The sequence below is a fragment of the Antechinus flavipes genome, chromosome 1 (genome assembly GCF_016432865.1).
Source record: "Antechinus flavipes isolate AdamAnt ecotype Samford, QLD, Australia chromosome 1, AdamAnt_v2, whole genome shotgun sequence".
NCBI lineage: Eukaryota > Metazoa > Chordata > Mammalia > Dasyuromorphia > Dasyuridae > Antechinus > Antechinus flavipes.
The window spans coordinates 489,598,369-489,606,324 of NC_067398.1; positions in this window are offsets into that span (position 1 = coordinate 489,598,369).

Genomic DNA, 7,956 nt, shown 5'->3' on the forward strand with positions numbered 1-7,956 from the left:
AACTATGTAAAATGATTCCATTATAAATTTTATTATAATAATTAAAATTGCAATTAATTAATAATATAGTACGAGTTAGTGTTAGTTGTGTCTGTGCTGCACTGTGGGAACCTTTTTATTTTCCATAATGCATTCTCTATCATATTTTCTTTAGTGGGGATTCCAGATCTTTTTTTTTTTCTTCTCAAGTTTCCTACACTACCACCTACGCCTATCCTCTCATCTAAAAATCTTTTTTTTCATATTATATTGAGAAAATTGAAGTAATAAACATTCTCTTTGCTTCTTCTTTATGTCTCAGAATTTCTTGATATTTTCCCTCATTCTGTGTTCTTTTACTCTGATGATAAAATGGCCCTTATTCTTCACTAAATTCAAATTCTCTACATGTTTTTTGGATGCAGTGCAGATTCTCCTCCCTCATCTTCAGTCTTTCTTTATCTAACTTGTTCTGTCCCTGCTTGCTACAAAATGTTATATCTTTCATACTTTAAAGAAAAAACAACAAAAAATGAGATTCTGCCATCTGTTTTTGCTGACATTCTATATTTTTTCTGTTTCTTAATGAAACACCTAAAACAGCAAAATGATACAAACCAAAAAATACTGTTATCCACACACCACTTTATATCTTTAACACTTAGCATAATGTATGACTCATAGGAAGATTTGGTAAATCATTATGGACTGGTCATCTTTTCCTCAAGATTTACTCTCAGCTTATTGATATTTTCCTTGAAATGTGATAATAACACTAATCATTTTACTCTCATATTTTATATATGGTCTGCATGGGGCAGAGTACATTGGGACTCATGCTGCAAAATTCTTCAAACTATGTCTTTAGCAATAAAATCAAACATTCCATAACATTTTGTTTGTCTGATAGATAATAATATTGAATCATTGAATTTTCTGCTTCTTAAAACACCCAGATCTTTTTCAGGCAACATTCTGATTATTCCTGACTCTCATTTTGTAGTGTTGAAGATGATTATGTGAAAATTAATAAGTCATTTTACTATGACTAAGTTTAGTATTTAAAAAATGCATTATATGTAACCCAAGGGTTTATCTCAATTATCAAGATCTTTATGTATTACTATTAAAGACCTGCTAAATTTATATGAATCCATTGATAACTTTGATTTGAATTTAGTCATTCAATTCAATCAGGATTGTAATCTATTGTAATCTGGCCCATATCTGTCCAACTTGAATAATGAGAATAGAATGAAACAGTTAAATTCTTTGCTAGAATCTAGATGAATGACACACACAGTATTTTCCTATATTCATATTAGAACCTGTTGTGATACAGGAGCCACCTGCCAGTGGCTGCTGGAGGTCTAACTCAGACCTGTAGAATAGATCTCTTCATGTGAGAGGAAGAGGAGGAAGAGGAGGAGGAAGAGGAGGAGGAGGAGGAGGAGGAGGAAGAGGAGGAGGAGAGGAAGAGGAGGAGGAGGAGAAGAGAGGAGGAGGAGGAGAAGAAGAGGAGGAGGAGGAGAGAAGGAGGAGGAGGAGAAGAGAGGAGGAGGAGAAGAGGAGGAAGAGGAGGAGGAGGAGGAAGAGGAAGAAGAGGAGGAGGAGAAGAGGAGGAAGAGGAGGAGGAGGAGGAAGAGGAAGAGGAGGAGGAGGAGAAGAAGAGGAGGAGGAGGAAGAGAAGGAGGAGGAGGAAGGAGGAGGAAGAGGAAGAGGAGGAGGAGGAGGAGGAGAAGAAGAGGAGGAGGAGGAAGAGAAGGAGGAGGAGGAAGAGGAGGAGGAAGAGGAAGAGGAGGAGGAGGAAGAAGAGAAGGAAGAAGAGGAGGAGGAAGAAGAGGAGGAGGAAGAAGAAGAGGAGAGGAGGAGGAGGAGAAGGAGGAGGAGGAGGAGGAGAGGAGGAGGAGGAGGAGGAGGAAGAGGAGGAGGAGGAGGAGGAGGAGGAGGAGGAGGAGGAGGAGGAGGAGGAGGATGCAGGGAGACTGAGAGGCAGTTGCATTCTCTGACCTCTCTCCTCTTCCCTCTTGCCTCCAATTTATTTTCTTCCCAATCCACAAGGAACATCTGTGTTAGTAAAGGCTGCTTTGCAATTACATCAAGTGGTATAATTCACAGCTGTGAAGGCTCTTGGAGAATTGACCTGCTCCTTCACTTAGGCATAGTTCTTAACAAGAATCCCTTCCAAAAAAGGAAATTAAATTAGCCTGGTTTGATAAAACTATGCTGGCACTCTGTGGTCATTACTTCCTTTTAAATGTTTACTAACCACCCATTAATAAATTCTAGAACTTTGCCAGGAATCAATGTCACTCTGGACTATATAGTGAAAAATCCTTTTATTTAAAAAAAATATATTGGATCAACATTGCTTCAACTCCAGTTCTATGGCATTTTTGTTCTTGTCTGAGTTGGTGTTTTAGTCTTCCCTATTATGATATTAGCTTTCTATGGTCAAGGTTCTTTTCTCTTTCTTGCTCATTTTTTCTTCTTTTCTTTTAGTATTTCACCTTTTTTTTTTTTTTTTTTTTGACTTTTAAAGTTGGGCTCTACTCCTGGGGAAAAGGGGCCCTGTCCCAAGCTTCCTGTGGAGCTGAACCTTGGCTTTAAACACAAGGGCCCCCTGTGTTTGCAGGGGGTAGCTTTGCCATCTCTTTTCAAGAAACAGCCTGATTTCCCAGAGTTTGCCTTCTGAGTTGGGACTGGAAGCTGCCTCACTGCTTTGATTCTCTCAGAAGCCAGGACTGAGAGTCTTAGTTTCTGATTTGATGTGATTAAGACCCTCTCACTGACTTTCCCAAAGCCTTTCTGAGCTCAGCTGAACACCTTTTCATCCCAGTGAGACTAACCTTTATTGAAGTTTTTTTTTTTTTTTTTCCTGAAGAGTGATTTAATTCAGACCTTAAAAGGCAAATAAGAGAGATAGAAGAAAAAATGAGAAAAGAAATGAGAGGTGCATGAGGGAGTCAACAGCTTGGAAAAGGAAGGAAAAAATTGACTAAAGAAAACAATTTCTTAAAAAACGGAATTGGCCAATATAAAAAAAAAAATCCACTAAAGAAAACAACACATTGAAAAGTAGAATTAATCAAATGGAAAAAGAGATTTTAAAAAGCTAATTTAAAAAGCTAATGAATAAATGGAAGAAAATGGAAAAACAGCTGAACTGGAAAATAGATCTAATAGAGACAGTTTAAAAATTATTGAACAACCTGAAGGCCATGACTACAAAAAAAAAAAAAAAAACCTGGTTAACATTCTTCAAGAGATCATTAAGGAAAACTGACAGGATATTCTAGAAACAGAGGGAGAAAATAAGTATTGAAAGAATCCATCTATCACCTTCAGAAAGAGCTCCCATATGGAAAAGCCCAAGGAACATTGTTGTGAAACTCAAGAACTATAATCTTAAAGAAAAAATAGTGCAAGCTGCCAGACAAAAACAATTCAAATACCAGGGAGCAACAGTCAGGATTACCTAGGATCTGAGAGGTTTCTACAATAAAGGATTGGAGGGCCTGGAATATCATATTCTAGAAGGCAAAAGATCTAGGATTATATATAAGAATGAACTATCCAATGAGATGGAGCATCATCTTTCAGGGAGGGAGATGCAGTTTCAATGAAGTAAGAGACTTAAAAAAAAATTATTATTATTAATTTTTTATTTTCTTTTTAAAAAATTAATTAATTAATGTGCAGGCTGTATACATGGGCAATTTTTCCATCATTGACTCGTGCAAAACCTTTTGCTCCAAATTTCCCCCACCTTCTCCCCACCCCTAGATGACAGTTAGTCCAATACATGTTAAATATATGGAAGTACATGTTAAATCCAATATATGTATTCATATTTATACAATTATCTTGCTGCACAAGAAAAATCAGATCAAGAAAGAAGGAAAAGAAAACAAAATGCAAGCAAATAACAACAGAGAAAGTGAGAATGCTATATTTTGTTCCACACTCTGTTCCCACGGTTCTCTGTTTGCTGGTAGATGGCTTTCTTCATCACTGAACAAGTAGAACTGGTTTGAATCCTCTCATTGTTGAAGAGAGCCATGTCCAGATGTAAGAGACTTTCAATTATTTCTATTGAAAAAACAGAACTAAATAGAAAATTTGATCTTGAAACTCAGGACTCAAGAGGAGCATAGAAAGGAACACAGGGTTTATTTAAAGGTTAAACTGTTTACATCCCTATACAAGAAAATAATATCTGTAAATCTTGAGAACTGTATTTATTATTGGGACAATTAGAAGGGGCATCATATGGACAGAAAGTGTGGTTGTGAATGGACTCAGATAAGATGATATCAAAGAAAAAAAACATTAATGGGTGGAAAGAGAATTGTTCTGGGAGAAGAGGAAAGGGGAGGTATAATGAGACAAATTAGACATAAAGAGACACAAAAGAGCTATTACAATAGAGGGAAAGAAAGGAGGGGAATGAGCAGGAAAGCTTAATCTCATTAGTTTGGGCTCAAAAGGGGAATGTTTTGATCATTCAAATGGGTGTTGAAATTTATCTTACCCTATAAAGAAGTAGGAGGAGAAAGGGGAAAAAAGGGTGGGGCTAGATAGAAGTGAGGGCAAAAACACTAGGAGACAGAGATAAGGAAGATGGGGTGATAGAAAGTAGGATAGTTAGGGGGCGGGATGGGTTAAAAACAAAATATTACTAAGGAGAGAGGGTGGAAAGTAAGAATATAAATATATATAGGGGAACAAATAGGATGGAGGGACAAAGAATTGGTAATCATAACTGTAAATGTGAATGGGAAGAACTCTCTGATAAAATGGAAGCAAATAGCATAGTGGATGAAAAAATGGAATCTTACAATATGTTGTTTAAAAGAAACACATTTGAAACAGAGATACATAGAGAGTAAAGATAAAAGCAGTAAAATTCTGGAGCAGAATTTGTTATGCTTCAGCTGAAATAAAGAAAGCAAAAATAACAATTCTGATCGCAGGTAAAGTAAAAATAATTAATGAGATAAGGAAGGAAACTACATCTTGTTAAAAGATACCATAAACAATGGAGTAGTAACAATACTAGCTGTATATGAACCAAGTGGTAGAACATCCAGTTACAGGAAGAAATTGACAGCAATATTATATTAGTGGGGGATTTCAATCTTCTCTTCTCAGAAGCAGAGAAATCTAACCACAAAATATACAAGAAAGATACTTGGGAGGTTAATAGAAACCTAGAAAACATGGATATAATAAGTCTCTGAAGAAAATTGAATTGTGACTGAAAGAAATACACCTTTGTCTCAGCAGTAAATCTACACAAAAATTGACCATATATTAAGGCAGGGGTCTTCAAACTATGGCCCGCAGACCAGATATGGCCCACTGAGGACATTCATGCAACCTAAACTCACGTTAGCAATGCATACTTTTGGCACTGGGCTGAGGCGATGGAGACAGTGTGAGGCGATATCAAGGTGAGGTGAGTTCCCAGGCCGGGGTGTGTGGTGTGGGGAAAGGAGAGAGATGCAGAAGATGGAGCCCGATGGCTCGCGGCCTTGTACAGTAATGGAAATAATGATGTGAAGAAAAAGAAAAATTGACTCGGAGTGTAGGACAGTGGACTTATGATTGCTTTTTCATGCAGTACAAGGGAAGAGCTGTATGTCTGATATGCCAGAATATAGTGTCTGTGTTCAAAGAATATAATTTGCATCAACACTATGAAACTCAATATAAAGATAAATATGACTGTTTGGTTGGAGAAGTGAGAAAAGATTAAATATTAAAACTGACAAATACATTGACAACTCAGCAAAATACTTTTGTGAAGCAGAAGCAGCTAAATATTTCATCACTGCAAGCAAGTTTTCAAGTTGCCAAGCTAATAGCACACACTGGCAGACCATTTGTGGAGGGAGAATTTGTTAAAGAATGACTTCCTTCTGTTGCCAAAGAGATGTGTCCAAAGAAGGCCGATTTATTTAGTACAGTGAGTCTTTCAGGACCTACAATTACACAGAGGATTGAAGAAATGGGAGACAATCTGCATCAGCCTTTGCAAAACTCCATAAAAAAAATTTCATATTTTTCTTTGGAACTCGATGAAAGCAATGATGTTTGTGATTCTGCACAACTTCTAACTTTTATTCGTGGGACAAATGATTATTTTGAAGTCATAGAAGAGCTTGCTGCACTGCAAAGCATCAAAGGAACAACTACAGGAGAGAATACCTATGAGAAGATTTGCCAAACTATGAATGGTTTGGAGCTGGACTGGGCTAAACTAGCCAGCATGACAATTGATGGTGCTCCTAGCATGGTGGGGTCTAAGAAAGGAGTAATTGCTCGCATTAACCAAGAGATGGACAAACATAACCATTCTCATCCAATAGCCATATACTGCCTCATCCACCAACAAGAGCTGTGTAGTAAATCACTGAAGTGGGAGTCTGAGTGGTATCTTGTATTAATTTCATTAGAGCTAATGCACTAAATCACAGACAATTTCAGGAATTTCTGTCTGAGCTAAATGTTGAGTATGAAGATGTTCGATATCACACAGAAGTCCATTGGCTGAGTCAAGGGAGAGTTTAGAAACATTTCTATGACTTACTTCCACAGATTACAACTTTTCTGCTTTCAAAAAACAAAAAAATACCAGAGCTCAATGATGCAGAATGGAAATGGCACCTTGCCTTTCTGACAGATGGAACAGAGCTACTCAACAATTTCAATATGCAAATTCAAGGAAAGGGGAAGCTCATCTGTGATATGCAATCACATGTCAAAGCATTTGAAGTAAAATTAGGCCTCCTCATCAAACAAGTGAAGGAGGAAAACTTCTGCCATCTCCCCACAACTGAAAATCTGTTAGCAGAAAAATCACTGATTGCATTCCCAAACAAAACATGTGTGGATTCACTGGAAAAATTGCAAAAGGAGTTCCAATTTAGATTTAAAGAGCTTCATCTCCATGAACAGGACATACAGCTTTTCCGTAACCCATTTTCTATTGACATTGAAAATGTGGATACAATTTACCAAATGGAACTGACTGAACTACACAATTGTGATTCTCTGAAAGACGCATTCAAGTCAAGCAGCCTTCATAATTTCTATGCATCTCTCCCTTCTGAGACATATCTTCATCTCAGGAACCATGCACTCAAAATGGCAACCATCTTTGGCAGCACTTATGTCTGTGAAAAGATTTTTTCTAGAATGAAATATTTGAAATCTCCAACCAGATCAAGACTAATGGACGCATACTTGCAACACTTGTTACAACTAGCAGTGACAAATATGGAACCAGACATTGACCATCTCATTGGCCAACCCGGTTTGTTTCTTCACTTCAAAATAAGATATATGCAGCATGCATAGGAATTTGTTCATAGGTTTTTTTTTTTTTTTTTAAATAGTCCAACCCTCCAACAGTCTGAGGGACAGTGACCTGGCCCCCTATTTAAAAAGTTTGAGGATCCCTGTATTAAGGCATACAAACCTCACAAGCAAGTGCAGAAAGGCAGAAATAGTAAATGCTTTCTTTTTGGATCATGACACAATAAAAATTATATTTAATAAAGGGTCTGGGAAAGATAGACCAAAATCTTGAAAATTAAGTACTCTAATTCTAAATAATTGCTGTGCCACAGTTCTCTTTTAATGTCCTGACTCAGTTTCCCTAATTGTCCTATTTTGTTACTCTGCCTCAGGTTATAACTATTCCCTCTTAATGTTTGATAGGATAAAGGTCTTTTATCTTAGACCTTAGGCTATACTTATTCCCTCTTAATGTTTAATGGGATAAAGGTCTTTATCCATTTTTGAAATTATTAGCATATCAGGAGCCTCTCCAGTACCTCCCTCCATTATATCATCCTCATTCTAGGTTCCTCCCCGCATTAGGTCATCCCTATCCAGGTATCTCGCCCATTATGTCATCGGTCTTGTAACCCTATCTTGTATCCGACATTTAGGGCTGGATTCTTTGAG